The sequence below is a fragment of the Sinocyclocheilus anshuiensis genome, unplaced genomic scaffold (genome assembly GCF_001515605.1).
Source record: "Sinocyclocheilus anshuiensis isolate Anshui unplaced genomic scaffold, SAMN03320099.WGS_v1.1 scaffold107, whole genome shotgun sequence".
Classification (NCBI taxonomy): Eukaryota; Metazoa; Chordata; class Actinopteri; order Cypriniformes; family Cyprinidae; genus Sinocyclocheilus; species Sinocyclocheilus anshuiensis.
The window spans coordinates 89,272-103,644 of NW_015549584.1; the positions used below are offsets into that span (position 1 = coordinate 89,272).

The window sequence follows — 14,373 nt, forward strand, 5'->3', positions numbered from 1 at the left end:
CACGTACATAGTGTAATTATTCTGGGGGTATTTATGGCCAGATAGTTTTGTTTTGTGCTGGTTCTTAAAATAGGCCTCGTCCTGCACCACATGGCTTCTGCTGTGATGTGCTGAGCGCTTTCAGATAAACAGGTGAGCATGTGCTATCATTCCCTAGTGCAACACTTTACCAGCAGTCTGGGGTGTAATGGACGTTCTTGCCTCACACCTCTGAAAGCTGAAGTGTGGTTTTTTCAGTATTTAAATACTTTCTACTAGAGGTCGACCGATGTATCGGTTTTGCCAATTAATCGGCATCGATAGTTGATTGCTGGAATTATCGGTTACCGGCAAAAATCCATACCGATAGCTTTTCCGGGTTACATCTGTTGCTGGAGAGGCTGAGAATAGTCTGCTGTCATTATTATACAGTGCGAGAGCGGCCTCTAGAGGCAGAAATCACTGACACCTCATTTTGTTTGTTTTGACGTGACACTGCATGCTGCACAGTGCGGGAAACTTCAAATGCGATTTAAATGCAGCCGACAGAAAATCCTGCCACGCCACAGAGCCCACAAGGCTATCGTTAAAGCTAAGGCTATTCTTGAATAGGGTTGTGACGGTGAGGAAATTTTCCCACCGGTTAATCGATGTGTGACATCACCGCGGGGCCGTTCCATCTTTTCCTCGCTTTCCTTCGCTTTTAAATAGCTTGTAAAAGCGGCGTGCGCATTTTACTTTCACTTTCAAATAGCGGCAACTCGGAGTAAAGGAATTGTTCGTTTTTAGTTCGTTTGAATTTTCCCTCTTTTCCTCGCTTTCCTTCACTTTGAAATAGTTTAAAAGCGGCATGCGCATTTTACTTCTTTTACTGAACTAAATGATTTTTCTTACTATAAAAAATCAAAACAACGGTGGGGGTCGGTGACGCAGTGGGCAAGTGATGTAACCGGCTTAACGGTGTTGCGGCTTTAGACCGGTATCACCGTCAGCACCGTCTATCGCGGCAAGCCTATTCTTGAAGTAAACTTATGTTCGTTTGGTGATTACATAAACCGTTTTAGACCACCACTTGAATTGAACGCGTCACGTTCGTGTGTGTGATACCTGTGAGTTGTCCATGCAGCGCTGCGCTTTTACCCAGTGTGTGACGAACGTATTTTGTCATTTTGATTAGATAATCATCAAGTGTTCTTCTAACAGAAGCAAGTAAAGTGTGACGGTACACATACAATATTCATATGTATGTAATTTCAATGCTATGGCCTTTGTGTAGATATTTAAAGATGGCCATCTTTAAGCATGACTATTGAAATTAAATGGTAACACTTTACAAAAAGAGCCCATTTGTAACATTAAGATTAATGAAAGCTGTATATGTATTGTTCCTTGTTAAAGTGTGTTAATTTCAACATTTACTATTGCTAATACATTTTTAAATTTTAAAGTTTGTCAACGTTAATAAACTATGAACTTACTTTAATGATCAACATAATGTAGTAATAGTAAATCACTACTTTGGTTTTCGTTCAGTATCCATTTTAAAAACTATCGGTTGATTAATCGGTAGGGATGTAACAATTCACTCAACTCACGATTCGATTCACGATTTTGATTTCATGATTCGATTTGATTCACGATTTTTTTTTTGTTGTACAAAATGAGATTTAAGACAAATTATAAATTAAATGTGTCCTTTATTATTGCTTGGACAAAATGCTGCACGTTTCTTTGTGAAATTGAAATATAACACTATAATAATATACTAATATAGCACTTGCATATTATTGCTCTTTTGTTGGTTTTGATTGCTTTTGTTGTCTTCATTTGTAAGTCGCTTTGGATAAAAGCGTCTGCTAAATAACAAAATTTAAATATAGGCTAATGTAAATGTAAATAACAAAACTAAATTGAAATTTTAAAACAAGCCCCAAATCAAATAAGTAACACAAATAAAAAATATATCTTCATATAAACACAATAAGGCTTTGTCTGTGCTCTTTCCATTTAAAATTAGAGGCAACCACTGCATTTTAATCATGATCCAAACAAAGATGCTGCATACATGCAACATGAACAGTTTTTAATCTAAATTAGGTTGTATAATTTCGAAATTTGAAGCAAAAACAGAATGATTTGACTTCAGTTTTGTGAAACTATACATAAAAAATATCTGCATGAAAGCTGAGCTGAACGAAACGCAGATGCACCCTCTGCCAGCAGGTGGCGCTTAAAGCGTTTCCTTGGTTTCCGCTGTAAACAAAACAGTGCTGCACTTATGAACTTTAATATGCATTATACAGAGGCAAGATGAAAAGAAAAAATACCATCTAAACTTTTCTAAAGACAGTAAGTTCCCCGCAGACATGCATTCATATAAACTCTTACCCCTAACTGAATCGCGATTTGTTTAGCATCTCAACCGATTTGAATCGTCACATATTTGAATCGATTTTCAACCGGCTCGTGGTAAATCGTTACATCCCTATTAATCGGTATCAGCCAGTGTGGTCCAACTTAGCTATCGGTATCAGTAAAATCCACTATCGGTCGAGCTCTACTTTCTTCTATCCCAGTTAATGGAGTAGTTCACCATGAAATGTAAAGTTTATCCACTCATTAGTGATTCCCACTAAGAAGTTAACGCTGTGGTGTTATTGAAATGTGACTCTGTTTGCCCAACAATAACACTATTAGCTCAACTAATTGCACGAGTTTGGAATGGGACTATCTGGCAGAATGTGAGAGTTTGGTGAATCCTGTTCAAAAACAGTCAGTTTTGCATTTTTTATTCTTTTTGGTGACTCAGAAATGAGTTCATTAGTTCGTTTCATGGAAATAACTGTCTGCCTATCTATACTCAGGCTATGAACGCAGGCAATTAGCACCCTGACGGGATACCTGGCACTAGAGATGCACCGATCGATCGCCCAGGGATCGGAATCGGCCGATTTTCCTCATGATCGGCCCGGATCGGTGTTTCGGTCGGTCAGTCTCACTTCTATCCAATTTCGAGCCGATCCGTTTTGTTACCAGCGGCACAGGCAATAACATCAGCCGCGCATTCTCACTCCCTTCTCTCCGACGACCCCTTCTCTCTAACACACGTCTCATTCACTCCGGTTAAATAGTGCTTGTATTGCGCATTATAGTCATTCCCGCAGGTTTCGCGCTTATACCAAACGTGCGCACGCCATCACTGATCTATATTATTGAAGCGCAAAATCCACGCTCAGTCTCAAACAGCTAGTGAGCCACAAATACCAAAATGAGTGGCTAACTGCGCTAAAACGTTCAAATACATACAAAATTATGTCAAAATGCCCGTCTTGGCGAGTATCCAGTTAAACACAGTCAGTTTTGGAACGTTAAATAGTTGAGAAAGAGAATGCATGTTGTGTAACAGTATTAAAGGGACTCTTAAAGGGACCGCAGTCCAATATTTATGCTGTCACGTTAATCAAAGAACAAAAGACAAAGAAAATCATTTTCCGCTCTTGACTGAATACGTTTTATAACTTTAATAGTAAGCATTAATCTGTATTTAATTTTTACAATGAAGACTACAGAAATTAAAGTAATCAAATATAAAATAACACTGGATGAATTCCAGAGCTGGTGATGGGCAGGTGAGGTGTCTGGTTTATTGGATTTCGGGGGAGGAGTTGAGACTGTTGACCCATCGCTATACAAGAGGGGGTCTTGTTTAGTCCTCCTTACTCAGACAAACTTTACAAAACATCCTGTGAATGGTGTGATTTTTGTGTGAAATGGTCGTAATTTGGTGTAATTATTCTTAAATGGGGTGGACTAAAGTGTAACGCATAGTATTTTGCCTGGAATTGTTATTTTAAATTTTTACATTGTGATTCCTAAAGTCACTTTTAGTATTTTAAACAACTGATTTAAGTTTCTAGTGTTTTATTTATAGCTAATTTATTTAGGAAAAATACTATAATTTGAATATTGGGCCTATTGGGCCTATTTTTTGTTAACCTGGACTTGGTGCTAAAACTCAATGTGCAGTTTGAAGTTATATTGATCATGAAGGAATAGATGTTTAAAGGCCTTTCAGATCAGGATGTTCTGTTCATAATAGAGATGCACATCTGCCGATACCGATCACCGATACTGATCTTTTTAAAGCCTTCTTTTTATCATTTATAACTATTTATAGTGTTACTCCAATCAGGATTTTTTCAGATCAGATTTTTAGACATTTATTCAGGGCCTGAATTTCATTTTTGAAAATGGGGGGAATTCCCCTCTTAGTTGACTCTTGTGAGAGGGAAAGCAGCACGGACTGTGCTTTCACACAGGAGTCCGCTACTGATCCGTGGCTGTTTACCACAAACACAACATTTATCCATTATTTTGATTTCAAATCCAAACATTGTCACTGAAAATGCTTTTTCAGCATTGCAATTCTTTTTTTACACAGTACAGTAATACAGTCTTTCACAGACATGTTTAAACACAATAAATATAAGCAACAAATTATTCAATGCTTTTTACTTTTGAATTTACTTCTAGATTTATATATTAAGTTGCTCAAGCAAGTGTCAAAACATTTAAACTATTTTTCTTACGTTATCACAAACTTACCATTGACAAAAATAGTCAGCTCTACTACTTTTCTTTTGCATTGAAATCTTAGTGACGATGTGACAATGCCTCGATTGTGCAAGTGACAATTCCTGTGTCAACTGTGCAGTGTGCAGCCCGCTTATAGATAGGCGCGATATGGTGATTTGAAGCCATTTGCGTATTTTGAGAGAGAAAGAGAGCGCGTGCAGTGATTCACTCATGCTGTTTGTAAAATTACGTCTCACACAAGGTTTTCAAATTACTTTATAAGTTATTTAATGAAGAGGAGAGTACCTCACCTTCAGCATTATAATTATTTTACCTGCGCCGGACAGAGACTGAGACGGTGACGCTGCATGTTATGCCAAACCACTGACGGCAGCTTGAGATCGTTTTTTTGAGATGGGCCTTTTTAGAGACCGCCGATCAAACATCCCAACGTGATTATCGGCCGATAGTGATCGGTAGCCGATCAATCAGAGCACCCCTAGTTTTTTTTACTAACCTTATAAAATGTCATCTTTCACATCAAATTCTTACATTGTTTCAATTAATTCAGTTAAAATAATAAGAAACTGTAGAGTTGCTACCATTCAAATGAAATCAGCATCAACAAACTCCATCTTTCCACTGCAGCAAACACAGAAGCTTTATCTGAAGTGGCATTAAATGTATTTAACATTTAAACTATTTTTCTTACGTTATCACAAACTTACCATTGACAAAAATAGTCAGCTCTACTACTTTTCTTTTGCATTGAAATCTTAGTGACGATGTGACAATGCCTCGATTGTGCAAGTGACAATTCCTGTGTCAACTGTGCAGTGTGCAGCCCGCTTATAGATAGGCGCGATATGGTGATTTGAAGCCATTTGCGTATTTTGAGAGAGAAAGAGAGCGCGTGCAGTGATTCACTCATGCTGTTTGTAAAATTACGTCTCACACAAGGTTTTCAAATTACTTTATAAGTTATTTAATGAAGAGGAGAGTACCTCACCTTCAGCATTATAATTATTTTACCTGCGCCGGACAGAGACTGAGACGGTGACGCTGCATGTTATGCCAAACCACTGACGGCAGCTTGAGATCGTTTTTTTGAGATGGGCCTTTTTAGAGACCGCCGATCAAACATCCCAACGTGATTATCGGCCGATAGTGATCGGTAGCCGATCAATCAGAGCACCCCTAGTTTTTTTTACTAACCTTATAAAATGTCATCTTTCACATCAAATTCTTACATTGTTTCAATTAATTCAGTTAAAATAATAAGAAACTGTAGAGTTGCTACCATTCAAATGAAATCAGCATCAACAAACTCCATCTTTCCACTGCAGCAAACACAGAAGCTTTATCTGAAGTGGCATTAAATGTATTTACACAGACTGTTTGATGAAGCTGAGGTGCCAAAAATGCATTTACATCGCAAAATTGCAAATGTAATTGCATTTTATAATATTGTTTCAAATATTTTCAAACATACAAATAAGAAATGTTGGAAAAAAAATGCAATGATATATATGAAACCAAACCACCAGTAGGTGGCGGCAAATGACTGTCTTAATGAGTGAGTCATTTCCTTCATTCAACAGATTCGTTCAAACGGCTGATTCATTCAGAAACGAGGCAATTGACTATCTTCATGAATGGGTTACTGAATCGTTGACTCGCTTGATTCATTCAAAAACGTGGATTCATTCAGTTCCGCAGTACATCGCTGAATTGCGTAGAGCCACAGATTTGTCACTCCGGGCCACAAAGACCGCCAGAGCAATTGGGCGGTCTATGGCAGCCCTAGTGGCCACGGAGAGACATCTGTGGTTTGCGAACGGGCAATTGAGTCAATATTGTTTCTAAAATGTCAGTCACTTCATTTTAACTTCTTGTTTATTGTACTACTACTGTATAAAATCAGTGTCACATTGCAGTCGTGTTGATATTCGCGGAAACATCTTGGTCGTGCAATGTTGCTTACCAAAATCATATATTATAGTCTAAATTCCTTTTTAACTGCCGCAGTATACATCTATAAATTTCTGTGTCAGCTGTTGTGCTCATTAGTTTTGGTTTCTGCACGAGTCTCTCTCACACACTCACTCAGGCTGCGCGAGCCTCATCTGGCACGACATTAATACACTATCAGTCGCCGTAAGTGTGTCGTCAAAACAGACCGGCTCAGAATCGGTAGACTGACTGGCCGGTCCAGGCGATCATGCGGAAAATCGGCTAATTCCAGTCCATGGCCGGTCGATCGGTGCATCTCTAGTTCATAAGCCATGTTAGTTGAGAGCAGCCCCAGAGTACAGTGGTGCTGGTGCAACTGCTGTAAGCCTGGCCTAAGCCCAGCACAACAGCTGCGCTAGACTCCCATCAGGACAAGGCCGTGCAGGCCAGTCCGTTCAGTATGGCCATTCACACCGCATACACAGTTCTCCCTCAGCTGTCTCGCAGCGAAACTCCTGCACACAAAGACACATACAGAAAGCACACGTGTGCTGAGGAGCACACGCAGGACAAACACATGCGATCTATTGATCTATCTGTCTGTCCTTCTATTTGCCTGTCATTCTGTCTTTTTTTTTATTCTATCTGTCTGCACCTCTTTCATACTGTTTGTCTGTCTATCGTTATCTATCTATCTGTCTGTCTGTCTGTCTGTCTATCTATCAGAGGTCACGTTAACTCTTTGATGCACAATATGGGTCTAAAGTGACCCAAATGAGTTTATTTTTTCTATATCTTTGCAAGAAATTAATTTAATCATTCAGAATTCCAGGAATTCTTAAATTAACTTGTTTTTGATCATCACAAATTCTTTATTTTTATTTTTTCTTTCTTACTTTTTGAATAAAAATAGTTTTTGTGTCACTACCCTTCTAATGCACAACATGGGTCTAAAATGACCCGTATTCATTTCCTATGTTATTTCAGTTATGGATGAGTGTTTCTTTGCTGAATCTCTGAAAGAAATGTTTTTCTATCATTTATTATTCCAGATAGTCTTTAAATATCTTGTTTTTGATTTCCACAAATCATTGTTTATTTGTCCTTTCTTTGCTTTATTAAAAAAACACTGTTTTTGTATTTCTACATCAATTTTACACACATCGTCAAAAATTACCCATATAGAAACCTTTGATATTTGCAAATTTTTTGCAAGTAGGAACATATTTACTGCAGAAAATTATTCACCTGCCCCACATTTCACAACTCAACATGGCTGCTTTTGTATAATTTATGCATTTAGTCTTATTTTATAATTTATTACCACAGAAAATATTTGATATTGTGAAAGATAACTAGATATAATATTTGAATGTTAGGCTAAAGTTACCTTGACCTTGAAATCCATTATTAGTGAGAAAGAGAAACATGTCCATGTCCAATACTATTAGCTAGCTTGTTGTTGACGCATTCTATTCTAGCTAGCTAAGGTTAGCTAGGTCGTCAAAATAATATGTTATTATATACAAGTATATATCATTGCTGTCAGGAGTAAACCTCGTATCTCCACATTTCATTTTTTTTTTTGTCATAAATCAATACTATTGGTCACCCTTTGTCTGTCAGTGTTCCTGAAAAGTAATGGTTTTGGACATACAAGGTTTCTGTCTGACAGCTGCAGTATATAATCAGTATATACATGATTAGGGGTATGCCGGTATCAAATTTTCATGTTGCGATTAATTGCTAATGCTTTTATTATGATCAACTGCTTGTTGGGTACTCTTTATCTAGAGTGTTAGTATGGCTGGTCCCAGACATTCTAGATTAATGGCTGAAATGTTTGTAGAGATGCTGCATGATGAGGAAGATCAGGCAATTCTTAGTCCTGATTCGGAGTCTGAAATATCTGATGCTGATGACCCTAGACCAGGGTTCCTCAAATCTTGCCCTGGAGGGCCAATGCGCTGCAGAGTTTAGCTCCAACCCTGATCAAACTCACCTACCTGTGATTTTCTAATGATCCTGAAGACATTGATTAGCATGCTCAGGTGTGTTTGATTAGGGTTAGAGCTAAACTCTGCAGGAAAGTGGATCCCGTGGGCCAGATTTGAGGATCCCTGCCCTAGACTATGTGCCACAGGGTCAATCTGGAGTTGTGGGTGTAAATCCAGCTCTCCTAGATGAAGACGACTCCTTTGATGACACTGAAGAAGACTTGTCTGATGAGTCCTCTGAAGAGCAAACTCAGACCCAGTCCAATAGATTGAGTAAAAATGGTTTGCACCTACTCATGTAAGCAGAAAACACCTAGGTGGCCCATGGTGCTGTGGTGCAATATGCTGGATGTTGCCTACACCAGGGGCAGCCAATGTTGGTCCTGGAGAGCCCCGGGCTGCGTTCCAGTCCGTTTTTTTTATGCCCTTCACTCGCAAACTTCCCTCCGTCTCGTTTACTCGGATGTACGTCATTGATTATGTTGCACGAGTGCCCACTACTGGCTGAACCCTTGCAATGGGCTGAATTGGAACATCCTAAGCCCTGGATCACTTGGAATCTGCTATGGAGTTGATTTGTTATTTACATTTCTTCCTTTAAGAATTTGTTTGATGCAGCATCCTATATGTATATGAGAGTGTGTCTAAAAGTGGAACGCTGCCATGGTAGAGGTTTATGTGACTTTATTAGCACATGAAAGATCTCAGAGCTATAGACATTAAATAAAAGCTACACAACTCACATTTGGATGTCACTGAGTCTTTAAATCAACATTGATTATCTTGATAGTCTTAAATGTCGTGTGTTTGTTATTTGATAGTGCAGCATGTGGTTCATTGCTGATTTCTTTGCTCTGTTTTCACACTTCTGTCTCTGTGTGTTTATTTGTGCAACATCCTCCATCTAAACTGATGAAGTCATTCACTGTGGATTCAAGCACTTCCTTATTTCTCAACATATTCCTGCTTTTAAATCATAATTGATAATTTTATCCTGAACTACTGAACAAAATCATAACAGTGCAGCTTCACAATGAACAGTGTATCATTTTATGGGGTCAAAGTCCTCAATATTACAAGCTTCTGTTATTCTGTCTTTGTGTTTCCTTTAAGTGATCAGTTTAATTTGTGAACATCTCATATGTGTTTGTACAAATCCTCAAAATATTACCAGAGGTCACCATCTCCTGCTCCTGACATCAACACTGATGTGCATTTTAGTCCAGTAATGTTGTTCACTTGTTGAGGGAGGGACACTGATATTTCCACTGCTGGGTATAAAACAGTGTTAACCACAAATAGTCTGTCTACAAGTGTATGTGTTAAAAGAGTCAGTCATTTAGCTGCTGCTGATCTGATGAGCTTCAACACGGTAAGACAAACACACTCGTACTTTAATGAAAACTGATGATTATTGCTCATATAACATACGTGTCTTAACGTGATAATCGTTAAGAATAGGTTGATGTACATACAGCACAAGTTATGATTATAAGTGCTGATTAATGCTGTATTATAGATATATTTGACGCTGATGTCGGTCAGAATGGCTCCTCGTCTTCCTCTGATCTTTCTGCTCATGATTCACGGTGAGTCTCTGTTACATTCACATCACAAACACTCTGATGACTTTATTTAAGGCCTCACAATGAGCGGCTGATGAGCACTTTCTTCTGTCCTGTTCTCACATATTTCCTTTTAAACAGGAAGTTAAGGTGAGAAACGTCAAAGTGCTTGTGCCTTTTATAAATATCCAGTAGTCTTCTGTTATTTGCTAGTCAGTGTCATGTGGTTTAGGAGGGACGTGCTCATTGTTCAGAGCATCTGATTGGACCAAAAATCTGTCTAACACTAGAATATTTCTGGCTCATGATCTCAGAAGTGAATATGTTAAATATGTATTGAGTTCAGTAGCACATAGATGAGCTCACATCTGGTAAACGTGAACTAAAAGCCAGATTTTGATGTCATTGGGTATTTAATAAATCAACTTTGATTATTTTTTTAGTCTTGTTTTTCATTATTTGATAGTGCAGCATGTTCTTTTCATGTTCTTTTTCACTCTTTTGTCTCTGTGCTTTTACTTCTGCTTTTCTGCTACTGATGATGCACTTCACATCATTAATAGATTCTGAGAAACTTAGCTTATAGTTCTTCTAACAAGTTGCTGTTTTAAAGTATTAAAAAAGTGTCATCTGTTTGTAGTCCATTATAATTGATAAAACAACATTTTCATCCTGTTGAATTCTGTGTTTCAGGGGTTTCTGGTGCTGGTTGGGATGTGAGTTACAGTCCTTCACACATCTGTGCACTAAAGAACTCATCAGTGATAATGAGCTGCACTTATACATACCCTACTGAATATCAGATCATGAAAGTGTTCTGGACCAAAAACTCTGTAATGGGTGAAGAGCCTCCAGATCTGTCTGAGGATCCTGAATACAGTCAGAGGCTTCAGTATCTGGGAGACAAACAGCAGAACTGCACCATCAGACTGAGTCATGTGACACAGAAGGATGAACACAAGTACTGTTTCAGATTCATCACTGATCAACCTGATGGAAAATGGACTGGTTATCCAGGAGTGACTCTTACTGTGACAGGTGACTTTCATGAGGCTGAGCTCTTCTTCTGTGCATTATGTTGAATAATAATCAGTGTATGACAGCAGCACTAGATATAATGTGTGTGTTGTGTTCAGATCTTCAGGTGGAGGCTCCTGAGAGAGTGACAGAGGGTCATAATGTCAGTCTGACATGTAAAAGCAGCTGCACTCTGACTGACAGAGCAACATTCATCTGGTACAGAAACTCACAGCCATTAACTGAGAGAAGAGACGGAAACAATCAACTCCTGCTGCAGTCAGTCAGAAGAGAGGATGCAGGCAGATACAGCTGTGCTCTACATGGACACAGTTACATCTCTCCTGCTGCTCGTCTCAGTGTCACGTGTGAGTACAGATTGACTTTTCCTCTTTAAAGTTGCTTTTGAATGTTGTCATGATTACATATCTCTGATAAATGGTCAGTTTTGTGGGAGCTCTTGTCCTTTCTCTAAAATCATAAGTCATACAATTATTTCATTAACAACACTGCTTCAATGCTAGTTTAATACTCTGTATCCTGGAAACACATGAACACTGAGCAGTGTTTATTTAACACTGGGGACTTGTGAAGTATTATATGAATCATTACCTGTTTTATTTAATTATGACTGACGCATATGAATCACATTAACTTTATTAATTTATGCAATCCAAATTGATGGAAAATGTGTTAAATTGTTAAGTTAAATATTTGTTGAGTGTGTAAGCAAAATATATAAACAAACACTCTTAATTTTCTTGAACACACACACAATAAAAGCAACTCTATAGCGAGCCGTTGACAGGACTGTAAGAAACTAAAATGTTGTCCCTCTTCTGGGCGAGCCAAACTAACTGTCAATCACATTAACATCAAATCAGAAAATACTATGAAATACTGGGCCGTAATTCTCAACAGTCTCTTAAAGAAAAAGGAAAAAAAAAGATAATTTCTAAGGTTGAGATGGAAATTGTTTACAAATGCAGTGTTTTGTTAATGAATAAAAATGTATATAAATACAGAATATAAATACTTTCACCTGACACCTGAAGATCCTCCAGAGAATCCTGTGATCTTCATCAGTCCATCTGGAGAAATAAAGGAGGGAGACTCAGAAATCTGTTATTCATAAGTCTTAAGTGTGTGATGCCACATTTGTTAATGTTTTGTATTTTTCTGTGATAGATCCACCCAGGAGCGTCTCAGTGTCCATCAGTCCATCTGGTGTAATAGTGGAGGGAGATTCAGTGACTCTGAGCTGCAGCAGTGATTCAAACCCTCCTGCAGAAATCAGCTGGTTTAAAGGAGGAAGGTTTGTAGGATCTGGAAGAATCTACAGCATCTCAAACATCAGCTGTGATCACAGTGGAGAATACAAGTGCAAGTCCAGAAATAAACATGGAGAGAAATACTCTGATGCTGTGACTTTAAACGTCATGTGTGAGTTATGCATCATATTCTATATTTTAACCACACACACCTGCTTTTTTCATTATTTGTCTGTATATTTTGTGGTATCTAGTCCTGTTAAACATACAGTGTGTATTTTTGTCTGTATTTCAGCAGTCAGGTGTTTCTCATCAGTAGCTCTAGCTGGTGCTGCTGTTGTTGGTGTTTTACTCGGTGGAGCATCCGGTGCTTTCGTGATGTACATTTGGTAAGACGTTCCTTTCAGAAATAACTGCTGTATGTTTGCAGTGTTAAAATATACTTGTTTACCACGCATGCATGTATAACAGTTCAAAACTGCAGTTATTCCAGTAAGGGATGTGTGTGATTTCGTAAAGTTATGTTTATTAATGAATTTGTGAACATTTCTAAACAACATTTGTAGTGGCAAAGACTCCTGTTTGTCTACCACATGGGAAACGCCATTGACCAGTGTTTAACTCGTGCTTCCTCTTCAGTAAAATCCACAAAGTTGCTGGCACTCCGACATAACACCATTATATGCCGATGGTGCCACCTCCTATAGAGGACTCGAACACACAAACACACAAGACAACCAGACGAAACAACACTTAATCCAAAATATTTAAAATAAACTCAATATAGACGGTAATATGGCTCCTACAACAATGTTGTAGAAACACATGGTTGATCAGTCACCGATTGAATCGAGGGTAAAGGTCCTCCAACATCACAGCAGATCAGGACATGTAATATACAGTGTATATATATATATATATATATATATATATATATATATATATATATATATATAAGAGAGAGAGAGAGAGAGGGGGAATACATATTATATTAATATGAAATATATATATAGCCTATTAATATGAAAATAAATAAATAATAATAATACATAATAACGTTAATAAATTATATATAATAAATAAAATTATTACTAACATTAATAAACATTAATAAATGATGTACATGAATAAATGCACAATACAAATGTTAATGTACAAAAATAATTTATTCACAAACATTAAAATCAATGTTCAAGTCATAAAATCTAGTAATGTTAAAAAACAAACAAACATGAAATTGTATTATTTATGTCCTGGTGGAAAATAGCAATAAATTAATATTCTGATGTCGCTTTATGGTCTTTTTAGGGTTAAATTACATTGTATGCAGTAATGTTTTTAAACGCCGTTATGACTGCGTCTTTACATCATTTCGAGCGCGCCCAGTCACCGTAACTGCGCGATTAGACGCGCAACACAAAGAAAGTGCGGCTGGCTTGACCGCAGTGACAGAAGCCTATCGACTCAGATTTCGGCGACACCCTGGCACGAGAATTAGAGCTATTTCGAAAAGTGATTACAGAGAACAGTTGAATACAATTAAAACGCTGCTTTTAAATGTTACATTTTTATGTCTAAAATGCACGTTAAACGAGTTAAAATGTATGTAATATTGTAAACTATGCTTTATTCACCAAAATAAATTCAACGTCCATGGGTCCATGGGTGTTCTTGCTTAATAAATGTTTATCTTTTGATTATTGCTGCTACCTAGTAATTATATGTGTGATTTTTAATTTCACAAAAGTGTGGGGGTATCTCGGGGGATATAGACATGAATAATAATAATAATAATAAATCACCGCTTTGTATTAGGCTATGCCTCCTAATACGATCCTGATGGCTTGCCCCTTTTAGAGTTAAGAAAGGCTTAAGGCTTGCAAAGGGTAGAAGAAACATACAAAATCTAGGAAGAGTTATGCAATTATGCTCACAAAAGGTCGAGTTTAAGGACAGGTCTCCTTTAAAGCTTAATTTTTACTGTCTGTTGTAACGTTTTAACGCTGATCTGCCTGC

At 37.7% G+C, this 14,373-nt stretch overlaps 1 protein-coding gene and 1 long non-coding RNA gene across 2 annotated transcripts in view; one reads left to right on the forward strand and one right to left on the reverse strand.

Moving 5' to 3' along the window:
* LOC107657876 (Abelson tyrosine-protein kinase 2-like) overlaps positions 1–14,373 on the forward strand; it is a 42,366-nt gene that overhangs the window by 10,691 nt on the left and 17,302 nt on the right. The window lies entirely within an intron of this gene.
* Positions 2,472–13,091, reverse strand: LOC107657878 (uncharacterized). The gene is made up of 3 exons (XR_001630723.1): positions 13,076–13,091; positions 12,564–12,569; positions 2,472–2,539 (listed from the first exon to the last, which is right to left on the reverse strand). It is a non-coding gene; the product is annotated as an uncharacterized LOC107657878 (long non-coding RNA).